Source organism: Trachypithecus francoisi, unplaced genomic scaffold (genome assembly GCF_009764315.1).
Source record: "Trachypithecus francoisi isolate TF-2019V2 unplaced genomic scaffold, Tfra_2.0 Lachesis_group10, whole genome shotgun sequence".
NCBI lineage: Eukaryota > Metazoa > Chordata > Mammalia > Primates > Cercopithecidae > Trachypithecus > Trachypithecus francoisi.
In genome coordinates, this window is record NW_022681455.1 from 27,369,129 (window position 1) to 27,382,195 (window position 13,067).

General features: G+C 45.1%; 3 non-coding genes and 1 pseudogene across 3 annotated transcripts; 2 read left to right on the forward strand and 2 right to left on the reverse strand.

Annotated features, from left to right (window-relative positions):
• The first annotated feature begins 8,127 nt into the window (after positions 1-8,127).
• On the forward strand, positions 8,128-8,210 carry TRNAS-CGA. Its single transcript has one exon. It is a non-coding gene; the product is annotated as a tRNA-Ser (tRNA).
• Positions 8,211-8,268: 58 nt separating this feature from the next.
• LOC117086852 lies at positions 8,269-8,716 on the forward strand (annotated as a pseudogene).
• A 2,219-nt stretch (positions 8,717-10,935) lies between these two features.
• Positions 10,936-11,008, reverse strand: TRNAR-ACG. Its single transcript has one exon. It is a non-coding gene; the product is annotated as a tRNA-Arg (tRNA).
• Positions 11,009-12,652: 1,644 nt separating this feature from the next.
• TRNAR-ACG lies at positions 12,653-12,725 on the reverse strand. The gene has a single exon. It is a non-coding gene; the product is annotated as a tRNA-Arg (tRNA).
• Between the last annotated feature and the right edge of the window lie 342 nt (positions 12,726-13,067).

Sequence of the window (13,067 nt, forward strand, 5' to 3'; positions counted from 1 at the left end):
TTTTTAAATATGATGACTTTTTCTTTTTTCTTTCTTCCTCCCCCCCCCCCCCAGTCTTATTCTGTCACCCAGGCTGGAGTGCAGTGGAGTGATCTCGGCTCACTGCAACCTCCAACTCCCAGGTTTAAGTGATCTTTCCCCCTCAGCCTCCCAAGTAGCTGGGACTACAGGGGCACGCCACCACACCCAGCTAATTTTTTGTAGAGATAGGGTTTCGCCGTGTTGCTCAGGCTGGTGTTAAACTCCTGAGCTCAAACGATCTGCCAGCCTCGACTTCCAAAGTGCTGGGATTATAGGTGTAAATCATCATGCCCAGCCTTGAAGACATATTTTCAAATGTATTTTACATTTTACATTTGCCCAGTTTTCTAATTTTTAGGCAAAACATTTATCACACAAAAGAAGACATCTTAAGCAGTTTTTTCTTTCTTATTTTGTTGGTCCATAATGCTGATTACTCCTTTTGTGAGTCATTTCTGAAGACAGTTATTTGTCAGAAGATTGTGGGGATTTTTCTCTTATACTTATCCATTTATACAATCCAGAAATTAGCAGGATCAAAACTAGTGGAAACACATAGACACTTACAGCTTTTTATTTTAAGGTCAAAGTACTTACAACATTTTAATTTTAATTTTTATTTTTTGAGATGGAGTCTTGCTCTGTCGCCTAGGCTGGAGTGCAGTGTCATAATCTCATCTCACTGCAACCTCCACCTCCCAGGTTCAAGCGATTCTTTAGCCTCAGCCTCCTGAGTAGCTGGGATTACAGGCATCTACCACCACATCCAGCTAATTTTTGTATTTTAATTAGGGACAAGGTTTCATCATGCTGGCCAGCCAGGCTGGTCTTGAACTCCTGACCTCAGGTGATCCGCCTGCCTCGGTCTCCCAAAGTGCTGAGTTTGCAGGCGTGAGCCACCGTGCCTGGCCTTAAAACATTTTTAATAAGCCCACAGAGTCATTTAGCAAAGGAAGCCCACTCTTCCTTCACCCTGCAAAGTTAGTATACAGCTGCCAGAAGGAAAGACGGCTAAACTTCATCCTCTGCAAGCTATCGGGTTTTAAAATATTATCCTTATGGCCTATGCAGGGGAGAAAAACAACATCTTTTCTCACCAAGTTCATGGTGGAGGCCTCTATAACAAAATACAGATTAAACAAGAGAAAAGCATACAAATGTATTTAACATAAGTTTTGTGTGATATGAGAGACTAGAAATGAAGACCCAAAGAAACAGGGAAACATTTGTAGTTTCATGATAGGTTGACACAAAGAAGATAGTTATGCAGAAGTGTAATTATACAAAGAGGGTAAGATGTAATGATAATAAACTGGGGGAACTTAGCAAGGCTTACTTGTTCAGGTTCTTCTGTGTGTCCCTGTGTCTTCAGAGAAAAACATGTTCCTTTCCTTCAGTTATAGGAAGTACACCTTTAGAATGAAGATTTCATGACCTGCTTTAGGGGAGAAGGGCTAGGGAAAGATGAGAGTGAACTACTTGCTTCTGTGGTTTTGTCAAATGTCAAGATGTCATATCTTGAGGTAGCACGTTCTGAACCCCATCATCTGAATTATCTTATTTAGTTATTTGCTTGGTGGTTGCAAGAAAGCTTCCCAAAACAGGAACTCTGTTTTATTCATAACTGTAGATCCAGAGCTTTTTGCCACAAATTCCTATGTAGTGTTTGCATTTCTGACCGTTTGCTTGAATTACCTCTACTATTGTTTATTCCAAAACCACTCCTTTGGCTTCTGTGACATCAGTTGTCCTGACTTTCTTTCTATTCCTCTGATACTTGTCATAGTCTTCTTCATAAGACACTCTTCTCAAAAAACTGCAGGTTCAAAACTCTTCTCTTTTTTTTTCTTTTTGAGACAGCATCTTGCTCTGTCACTTAGGCTAAAGAGTGTAGTGGCTCCATCTCAGCTCATTGCAACCTCTGTCCCTCAGGTTCAAGCGATTCTCCTGCCTCAGCGTTCCTGTGTAGGTAGGATTACAGGCACGCGCTACGACGCTCGGCTGATTTTTTGTATTTTTAGTAGAGACAGGGTTTCACCATGTTGGTCAGGCTGGTCTCGAACTCCTGGCCTCAGGTGATCCACCCATCTGGGCCTCCCAACGTGCTGGGATTACAGGCGTGAGCCAAGGCGCCCGGCCGAAACTCCTTTTAAACCACTTAGATTGGAATGCTGCTGTTGAAATTGCATTGGGTGATATTTACTATCTCTTGAAGAGCTACTTTTAAAAAATAATAACAGTTGTATTAATCAGGATTCTCCAGAGAAACAGAACCAATAGGAGGTGTGTATATACAGAAAGATATTTATTTTAAGGCATAGGTTCACACAGTTGTGGAGGTTGACAAAGATTATTTGTTTGGTCAAACTTTAGTCAGGCTCCTGAACTGTCTTCTGGGCCCATCTGTGCTATTCCTAGCAAGAATCCTGATAAATCAGTTTAGCAAGGCTCCCCTACCCTTGATATCTGCTCCCGCTCGATATCTGATCAGGTTCCTCATCCTCCACCGTTCCCCAGGTAAGGTCTGATGGTCCTCTCCTGTCTTCAGCAAGAATCCTGCTAAGTCTGTTTAGCCAGAATCCCCTTATCCCTGATGCTTCCTCTTAGTAGTTTTCCATCCAATGACTACCCACCACCCTGATCCTTGGCTATAAATTCCCACTTGTCCATGCAGTATTCAGAGTTGAGCCCAATCTCTTCTCTACTGCAAGACTCCTTTGTGGACCCTATTACCTACCATGATGGTCCTGAATAAAGTCTCTCTTACCATGATTTAGTAAGTGTCCTTAAGCGAAGAGCCTCAGATCGCAGCCTGCTGCCACCTGCGTCCTGGGCTAAGAGGAAGCATCAAGGATAAGGGGGATTCTGGCTAAACAGACTTCTTGTTACCTGCCCGAGGTCCTTGTCAGTTCTTAAGGACAGGTGCTTTACATTATCCTCCAGCACTCTCCCGCCTACTGCAACATTCCCCTCTCACCATGCAGGCGGCAAGTAGATTTTGGTTGAAAATATTTATCTAGGGCCAGGCACGGTGACTCAAGCCTGTAATCCCAGCACTTTGGGAGGCCGAGACGGGCGGATCACGAGGTCAGGAGATCTAGACCATCCTGGTGAACACGGTGAAACCCAGTTTCTACTAAAAAATACAAAAAACTAGCCTGGCGAGGTGGCAGGTGCCTGTAGTCCCAGCTACTTGGGAGGCTGAGGCAGGAGAATGGAGTCAACCTGGGAGGCGGAGCTTGCAGTGAGCTGAGATCCGGCCACTGCACTCCAGCCTGGGCAACAGAGCGCGACTTCGTCTCAAAAAAAAAGAAAAAGAAAAAAGAAAATATTTATCTAGCAAGAGATAAATTGCCGGATGGCGGGCTAGTCACCGCCCAGGTGGTCGCCACTTCGCTTAAAGGCGGAGCTGTTGTTAGAAATCCAGGTTCCGAAAGTAAGTAACAACCATTGTCCGTGACCCCGCTCCTTTCTGTGACACTCTTCCAATGACCCCTTTTAGACCAAGAGGAAGCCCCGCAGAAGTGATAGGGAGAGGGGGAAAGCTGTTTTACAGAGGCGAAACCACTCGGCCGTACGGACATTTCCTGTTTTTCAAAGTGACCATACATATTTTTTGGAGTAGAAAAATCTTTGCGACCAAACAGTCCGCCAGGTTTATGGGCCAGGGACTTTACGCGTATGAAGCGAACATGATAACCACTACACTACGGAAACAATCTCTGCGAGGGTTCTACCCATTCTCAACTAAGAGGGCTTTGCTGCAGGGCCTGGACTGTTCCTTATATGTGTGTCTAGAAAATGATCGTCGTGGTGTAGTTCTCTCCTTTCACTGTTTTCGAAAACAAAAGCAATTCATAACCAAGCTTCCCCAGGACTCCAATTCCCGCACAAATTTCAAACATGGAAAGCTAGAACAGAATGCTGGAGAATTTTATTTCAAGACCTCCCTATGCTGTCTATGCACGTTACTTTATCTGCACAACCCACCCGGATAGTCATATCTTGGTGACTTTTGGGAAAACCATGAACGACCTGAGACCAGGAGATGATTGGAGGCCATCAGCACTTTCTGCCACAGCTGCTCTCATCATTTTGTTTGCAGTCAATTAACTAGAAGTAGTCATGGCTTCTGGGAAATATTGGGAAGTAGATGAAACATGTAGAGAACACCACCAACTCTGCCACAGAATGCAAATGCAAAGAGATACAGTCTTTGCCCCCAAGGAAATCAGAATCTAGTAATGTCTTCCTTATAAGGTCATGATGGTATATTTTTTCTATTGTCTTATTGCGCAAAGATATACCCATTGCAGACAAGAATCAAAACAAGATTATAGTTCATCTAACTTTTGAATCTCATGCTCTTTCTAGCAAAATTGTATTGGACACATTATATTAAGGCAAAATATTTTAAGTCATCTTGGAGTTCTAGCCTCAGAACTGTGAGAAAATAATTTTTATTCAATCCACCCGGTCTGTGGTATCTTATGGCAGCTCAAGTTTACAAATACAGGTGTGTTTACTATATATAACGAATAAAAGCAGTAAGCAGAATAGTCTGACTTAGAGATCTTTGACATTGATGAGGATACTATATAATGTCCCTATAATTAAAATAAATGTGCAACTTATTAATATCTTACTTGATCTATATAAGCAGAAAAGTCTATTAGAAAGAAGTCTGACCTGAATCAGCAAAACAGAGAATCATGGCCTCCCAACCAATTCCCAGATATGAGCCAGCTTTGACTGAGGAGAAGGCCAGCTTCCCTTGAGAAAGAATACTCATAGCTTAGTACAAATGTATACTGTTATTCTTCCTCCCTTCTCTAAAGGGGCCTGTGTCCATTTACCAGAGTGACTGTGTATTGGGAAAGGGGAAATAGGCAGACATATCAGGAATTACTAAACAAAGATCCTGAACTGACATTAATTCCTGGAGATACTAAGCATCACTATTGCCCACCTGGCAAGTTAGGGACTCAGAGGGGTCAGACAATCAATGAAATTTTGCCTCTAGCCCATTTCACTGTAGGAACAGCAGATCCCTGAACCTACTCTGTAGTTATTTTCCCAATTCCAGACAGAATATTTATATTGTTGCCATGAGTGATAGATTGCAGGCTATTATGATATAAATGGTCAAGTGGAAGCCACTGGAAATTCCTCTACCTATGACAATTATAAACCAAAAGCAATATTGTACTCCTAGAGGGACTGCAGAAAGGATGGCACCATCAAGGACTTGAAAGATGCAGGAATGGTGACTCTTACCATATCTCTATTCAACTCATTATTCAACTGCAGAAGACAAATGGATTATGGAGAATGACAGTGAGTTATTGAAAATTTGGCCAGGTATGGCCGGGCGCGGCGGCTCACGCCTGTAATCCCAGCACATTGGGAGGCCGAGGCAGGCGGATCACGAGGTCAGGAAATCCAGACCATCCTGGCTAACACGGTGAAACCCTGTCTCTACTAAAAACACAAAAAATTAGCCGGGCATAGTGGCGGGCGCCTGTAGTCCCAGCTTCTCGGGAGGCTGAGGCAGGAGAATGGCGTGAACCCGGGAGGTGGAGCTTGCAGTGAGCCGAGATTGCGCCACTGCACTCCAGCCTGGGCGACAGAGCGAGACTCCGTCTCAAAAAAAAAAAAAGAAAGAAAATTTGGCCAGGTAAATATTCCAATTGCATGTGCTATTCCAGATGTGGTTTTGTAGCAGGACGAGCCGCAGACAAAACTCAGACACCGAATTAAAGAAGGAAGAGGTTTTTTATTCGGCCGGGAGCGTCGGCAGACTCGCGTCTTAAGAGCCGAGCTCCTCGAAAAAGAAATACTCGACCTTTTTAAAGGCTTACAACTTTAAGGGGTCCACGTGAAAGGGTCATGATAAATCAAGCAAGCGTGGGAAACGTGACTGGGGGGCTACATGCATCAGCTAACAGAACAAAAAGTTTTACAATGCTTTTTTCATACAGTGTCTGGAATTTACAGATAACACAAGTAGTTTAGGCCAGGGGTTGATGTTATTATTATTACTTTGTTTAACTCCTAGGGCCGGGTGGTGGTGCCAAGGTTGTCTGGCTATTTATCTTACTTTTGTTTCTTTCTCTCTTTTCTCCTGTCTTTGAACTAGGCAAGGTGGGGGAAGGAGGGCAGCAGGAGCAGTAGTGGTCTCCTCCCTTAGTTTCATTAGTGGAAATATTAACACATCTCCTGGTACCTGCTATGCTGTTATTGATATGGTTAGATCTTTTTTCTTTATACTTAAACATTAAGACCATCAGAAGCAGTGGTCTTTTAGCTGGCAAGGCCAGCAGTACACCTTATCTGCCCTACTGTTGCAGGACTTTTCCTTAGTTCAGCTAAAGATGGGGTTCTTTGTTCCACGGCCATGAAAATTAGTGAGTAAGACAGGGTTTTATTGGGTGAAAAGGGAAAAGCGGGAAAACAGGGACTCTCGCGAGGCCAGAGTCCCTCCACTAGAGCGCTTCCACTTCCCGCCTAGCAGTTGGAATCCCAGGTTCAACACAGGAAGAGGAGAGGTCAGGCTCCTCCCAGCTGCAAACGTCATGAACTTTCTGAGGCTCCACCTCAGTGGGCAGGCTGGTTGGAATCCAGGAACCCCCTCCCACCTGACTGTCTCACTATCTCGGGGGTATATTGAGTGTCTAACCCCATGTCACCAACTAGTCCACAGGGACCTTTATCACCTTACCGTTCTATAGAACACCATACTGGTCTCTTACATTAATTATATTTTTAGTGACAAAAAGGTAGCAACTACTCTATAACATTGGTAAGACATTTGTATGCCAGACGGTGGGATATAAACCTCACACAAAATCAGAGCCTTACTACCTCAGTGAAATTTCTAGGGGTCCAGTTGTCTGAAGCATTATGAGTTGCTGCATCTGATACCTTTCCTTATTAAGAAAGTGGTGGTGGGGCGCGGTGGCTCACGCCTGTAATCCCAACACTTTGGGAGGCCGAGGCGGGCGGATCACGAGGTCAGGAGATTGAGACCATCCTGGCTAACAGAGTGAAACCCTGTCTCTACTAAAAAAAAATACAAAAAAATTAGCCGGGCATAGTCTGTAGTCCCACCTACTCGGGAGGCTGAGGCAGGAGAATGGCATGAACCTGGGAGGCGGAGCTTGCAGTGAACCTGGGCGACAGAGCGAGACTCCGTCTCAAAAAAAATTAAAATTAAAATTAAAAAATAAAAAAAAAGAAAGTGGTACAATACTGAGTAGAACTCTTTGGATTTGGGAGGCAACATTTGGACACGCTACACCAAACGATTTATCAAGTAACCTGAAAATATCTCAGTTTTGAGTTATCCCAGTTTTGAGTGGGGGCCCTAGAACGTTCTGCTACAGGACCACGTTGCAGCTCATGCGACTCTGCCACTGGAACCATAAGAACCAGAAGAGTTGATCTTGCTTAGTGTCGAAGAAGAGGGATGTTATCTGGAGGCTTTGGCAAATTTCTACAGGTGAATCACAGCACAGAACTTCAGAATTTCAGAGCAAAGTTATGTCATCCTCTGTGGGTAACTAATCTTCTTTCGACAAATAGCTTTTAGTTTGCTACCAGGTTCTTAATACAGTTTGAATGCTTGGCCACATGCCACCACATTACCATATGGCCTCAGATCAGGTGCAGATCTTGAACTGGACAGTATGTGTTACCAAGACATAAATTTAGACATGCACAGCAGCATTTCATTATCAAATGGAAATGGGATGTATTCGATAAAGCTTGAGCAGGTCCTAAAGGCACAAACAGGTTGCATGAGGAAGTGGCACAGATGTTCATGGCATCTACTCTTGCTACATTGCCTTTTCTGTGTGTGTGTGTGTGTGTGTGTGCATCTACATCTATGGCCTCATAAGAGTTCTAATGACCAGTTGACTGAAGAAGAAAAAACTCAAGAATGGTATATAGATGTTCTGTACAATATGCAGGCATCACTTGAAAGTAAACAGTTGCAGCCCTACAGCCCCACATACAAATAAACAAGACAGGCTAGCAGCGAGAATTACAGCGCGCAGGGCCCTACACATTTGTGTTTTTGATGCATGACTAGCCTCTTAGAGGGCTGTGATGGCTGAGTGGTTAAGGTGTTAGACTCGAAATCCAATGGGGTCTTCCCCACGCAGGTTCAAGTTCTGCTTACAGTGCTTCTATTCTTTTTCTGAATCACAAACTGCTGTGACTCTCAGTCTTTCTGATGTCGCCATGGGCCGCCGTCCCGCCGCTTGTTACCAGTATTGTAAAAACAAGCGGTACCCAAAGTCTTGCTTTTGCTGAGGAGCCCTTAAGGCCAAGATTCGCATCTTTGACCTGGGGAGGAAGCAAGCAAAAGTGGGATGAGTTTCCGCTCTATGGGCACATGGTGTCAGATGAATATGAGCAGCTCTCCTCTGAAGCCCTGGTGGCTGCCCAAATTTGTGTCAGTAAGTACATGGCAAAAAGTTGTGGCAAAAATGACTTTCATATCCGAGGGCGGCTGTACCCCTTCCACGTCATCCGCATCAATAAGATGTCCTGTGCTGGGAATGACAGGCTCCAAACAGGTATGGGAGGTGCCTTTGGAAAGCCCGCAGGGCACTGTGGCCAGGATTCGCATTGGCCAAGTTATCATGTCCATCCGCACCAAGCTGCAGAAAAAGGAGCATGTGATTGAGGCCCTAAGCAGGGCCAAGTTCAAGTTCCCTGGCCGCCAGAAGGTCCACATTTCAAAGAAGGCGGGGTTTCACCAAGTTCAATGCGAATGAATTTGAAGACATGGTGGCTGAGAAGCGGCTCATCCCAGATGGTTGTGGGGTCAGTTACATCCGGATCTTGGCCCTCTGGACAAGGGTGCGCCTTGCACTCATGAGGGCTTCCACTGTGCTGCCTCCTCTTAATACTCACCATAAATCCTACTTTCTGTCCAAAAAAACAAACAAACAAACAAACCAAAAAAGCTGTGAGTAGAAATGAGGAAATTGAGACAAAAGGAGGATACACAACTTGGCCAAGGCTACAAGGAAAGAGTCGGGATAAAGGCGCTGTGCACTGTGGCTGCAATGGGGCCCAAAACTGCTGAGCTTCTCACTTTCAGAGGAGAGGACCACCCACCCCCGTTTATAAATACTTTTGCATTTTCACGTGCCTATTTCACCTACATTGAGTCCTTAAATAATATTTAGCCAATTTAATGATGACTGTTATAATTTAACTTCATAATTATATTAACTCCAAGTTTCTAGGTTGTTAAATGAATTTTGTTCTTAAAATGTTTACCTTTTTTTTTTTTTTCCTTTTGAGACTGGCAGGGCGGGGGGACAGCACCGTGTCTCGCTATGTTGCCCAGGCTGTTCTCGAAGTCCTGGGCTTAAGCGATCCTCCCGCCTAGGCCTCCCAAAGTGCTGGGATTACAGGCGTGAGCCGCTGTGCCCAGTCAAAATGTTTACCTTTATTGAATTGCTACATCAATTTTACCTAATTTGGGGAAGGGAGATGTTTCTTTTCTTTCTTTCTTTTTTTTTTTTTTTTTTTTTTTTTTTTGAGAGGGAATATCACTCTTGTTGCCCAGGCTGGAGAGCAATGGCGCTATCTAGGCTCACTGCAAACTCCGCCTCCCGGGTTCAAGCGATTCTCCTGCGTCAGCCTCCCGAGCTGGATTACAGACATGTGCCACCACGCCTGCCTAATTTTTTTTTGTGTTTTTAGTAGAGACGTGGCTTCACCATGTTGGCCAGGCTGGTGTCGAACTCCTGACCTCAGGTGATCCGCCCGCCTCGGCCTCCCAGAGTGCTGGGATTACAGGCGTGAGCCACTGCGCCCAGCCTGGGAGATGTTTCTTAAAATCTTTTCTGTTGCATAGAGTCTGAAATTATTTCCTCTGTAATGGTTTTGTGGTTATGGTTCTTTTGTTATGATTCTTTGGAGAATGAGATGGAAAACATATGATGTATACCCCAAGAATGTATTTTATTCCATTTTCTTTTTCATTATCTCAAAATTTAAAAGTATTTGGGTCTCTGACTACTGTTCCACACGAAGCATCAGTACCCAACACAAGTATATTAAAAACTGAAATTATTTAATGAATGAACACATGAACCGACTGCATAAATTAATGAAACTTTCACAAGTGCAATAGACACAATGGGGCGGTGGCTCACGCTTATTATCCCAGCACTTTGGGAGGCCGACGCAGGCGGATCAACTGAGGCCAGAAGTTCGAAACCAGCCTGGCCAATACGGCGAAACCCCGTTTCTACTAAAAATACAAAAATTAGGCCGGGCGCGGTGGCTCAAGCCTGTAATCCCAGCACTTTGGGAGGCCGAGACGGGCGGATCACGAGGTCAGAAGATCGAGACCATCCTGGCTAACACGGTGAAACCCCGTCTCTACTAAAAATACAAAAAACTAGCCAGGCGAGGTGGCGGGCGCCTGTAGTCCCAGCTACTCGGGAGGCTGAGGCAGGAGAATGGCGTAAACCTGGGAGGCGGAGGTTGCAATGAGCTGAGATTCGGCCACTGCACTCCAGCCTGGGCGACGGAGCGAGACTCCGTCTCAAAAAACAAAAACAAAAAAAAAAACAAAAAAAACGCCGGGCGCGGTGGCTCACGCCTGTAATCCCAGCACTTGGGAAGCCCAGGCAGGCAGATCACCTGAGCTCAGCAATTCGAGACCAGCCTGGCCAAAATGGTGAAACCCCGTCTCTACTTAAAATACAAAAATTATACGAGCGTGGTGGAAGGCGCCTGTAATCCCAGCTACTCGGGAGGCTGAGGCAAGAGAATTGCTTGAACCCGGGAGGCGGAGTTGCAGTGAGCCGAAATTGCTTCATTGCACTACACAGCCTGGGAGACAGAGCGAGACTTCGTCTGGCGGGGGGGAAAAGTAGTTGCCGAGCCAGCCAGGAGTCGAACCTAGAATCTTCTGATCCGTAGTCAGACGCGTTATCCATTGCGCCACTGGCCCGTCGACGGAGCGGTGTCGACTATCTATTCTTCATTAGGATTCTAAGAAAATAGTAGATTTGCAATGCAACCAGGCACACATTGAACAAGACTGCGAATTCTGGCAAAGTGCGATTTTCTTTGTGGTCAATTTAAACAAGTTTCACTCCCTTCAGATATTTATATTTATAAAGAAATTTTCTGCTTTGGAACATCATGTACGTAATAGAATTACTGTCGTTCACATTTTTTTCATTGATGTGCCCGCTTCTTTCTTTTTTTCTTTTCTGTTTTTTTTTTTTTTTCTTTATGAGACGGAGTCTCCTTCTGTCACTTAGGCTGGAGTGCAGTGGCACGATCTCGGCTCACTGCAATCTCCGCCTCCCCGGTTCAAGCGATTCTCCTGCCTCAGCCTCTCGAGGAGCTGGGATCACAGGCGCGAGCCACCACGCCAGGTTAATTTTTTGTGTTTTTAGTAGAGACAGGGTTTCACCATGTTGGCCAGGCTGGTGTCGAACTCCTGACCTCAAGTGATCAACCTGCCTCTGCCTCCCAAAGTGTTGGGATTACAGGTGTAAGCCACGGCACGCGGCCTGGAGATGTTTCTTAAAATCTTTTCTGTTGCATAGAGTCTGAAATTATTTCCTCTGTAATGGTTTTGTGGTTATGGTTCTTTTGTTATGATTCTTTGGAGAATGAGATGGAAAACATATGATGTATACCCCAAGAATGTATTTTATTTATTCCATTTTCTTTTTCATTATCTCAAAATTAAAAGTATTTGGGTCTCTGACTACTGTTCCACACGAAGCATCAGTACCCAACACAAGTATATTAAAAACTGAAATTATTTAATGAATGAACACATGACCGACTGCATAAATTAATGAAACTTTCACAAGTGCAATAGACACAATGGGGCGGTGGCTCACGCTTATTATCCCAGCACTTTGGGAGGCCGACGCAGGCGGATCAACTGAGGCCAGAAGTTCGAAACCAGCCTGGCCAATACGGCGAAACCCCGTTTCTACTAAAAATACAAAAATTAGGCCGGGCGCGGTGGCTCAAGCCTGTAATCCCAGCACTTTGGGAGGCCGAGACGGGCGGATCACGAGGTCAGAAGATCGAGACCATCCTGGCTAACACGGTGAAACCCCGTCTCTACTAAAAAATACAAAAAACTAGCCAGGCGAGGTGGCGGGCGCCTGTAGTCCCAGCTACTCGGGAGGCTGAGGCAGGAGAATGGCGTAAACCTGGGAGGCGGAGGTTGCAATGAGCTGAGATTCGGCCACTGCACTCCAGCCTGGGCGACGGAGCGAGACTCCGTCTCAAAAAACAAAAACAAAAACAAAAACAAAAAAACGCCGGGCGCGGTGGCTCACGCCTGTAATCCCAGCACTTGGGAAGCCCAGGCAGGCAGATCACCTGAGCTCAGCAATTCGAGACCAGCCTGGCCAAAATGGTGAAACCCCGTCTCTACTTAAAATACAAAAATTATACGAGCGTGGTGGAAGGCGCCTGTAATCCCAGCTACTCGGGAGGCTGAGGCAAGAGAATTGCTTGAACCCGGGAGGCGGAAGTTGCAGTGAGCCGAAATTGCTTCATTGCACTACACAGCCTGGGAGACAGAGCGAGACTTCGTCTGGCGGGGGGGAAAAGTAGTTGCCGAGCCAGCCAGGAGTCGAACCTAGAATCTTCTGATCCGTAGTCAGACGCGTTATCCATTGCGCCACTGGCCCGTCGACGGAGCGGTGTCGACTATCTATTCTTCATTAGGATTCCTAAGAAAATAGTAGATTTGCAATGCAACCAGGCACACATTGAACAAGACTGCGAATTCTGGCAAAGTGCGATTTTCTTTGTGGTCAATTTAAACAAGTTTCACTCCCTTCAGATATTTATATTTATAAAGAAATTTTCTGCTTTGGAACATCATGTACGTAATAGAATTACTGTCGTTCACATTTTTTTCATTGATGTGCCCGCTTCTTTCTTTTTTTTTTTTTTTTTTTTTTTTTTTTTTCTTTATGAGACGGAGTCTCCTTCTGTCACTTAGGCTGGAGTGCAGTGGCACGATCTCG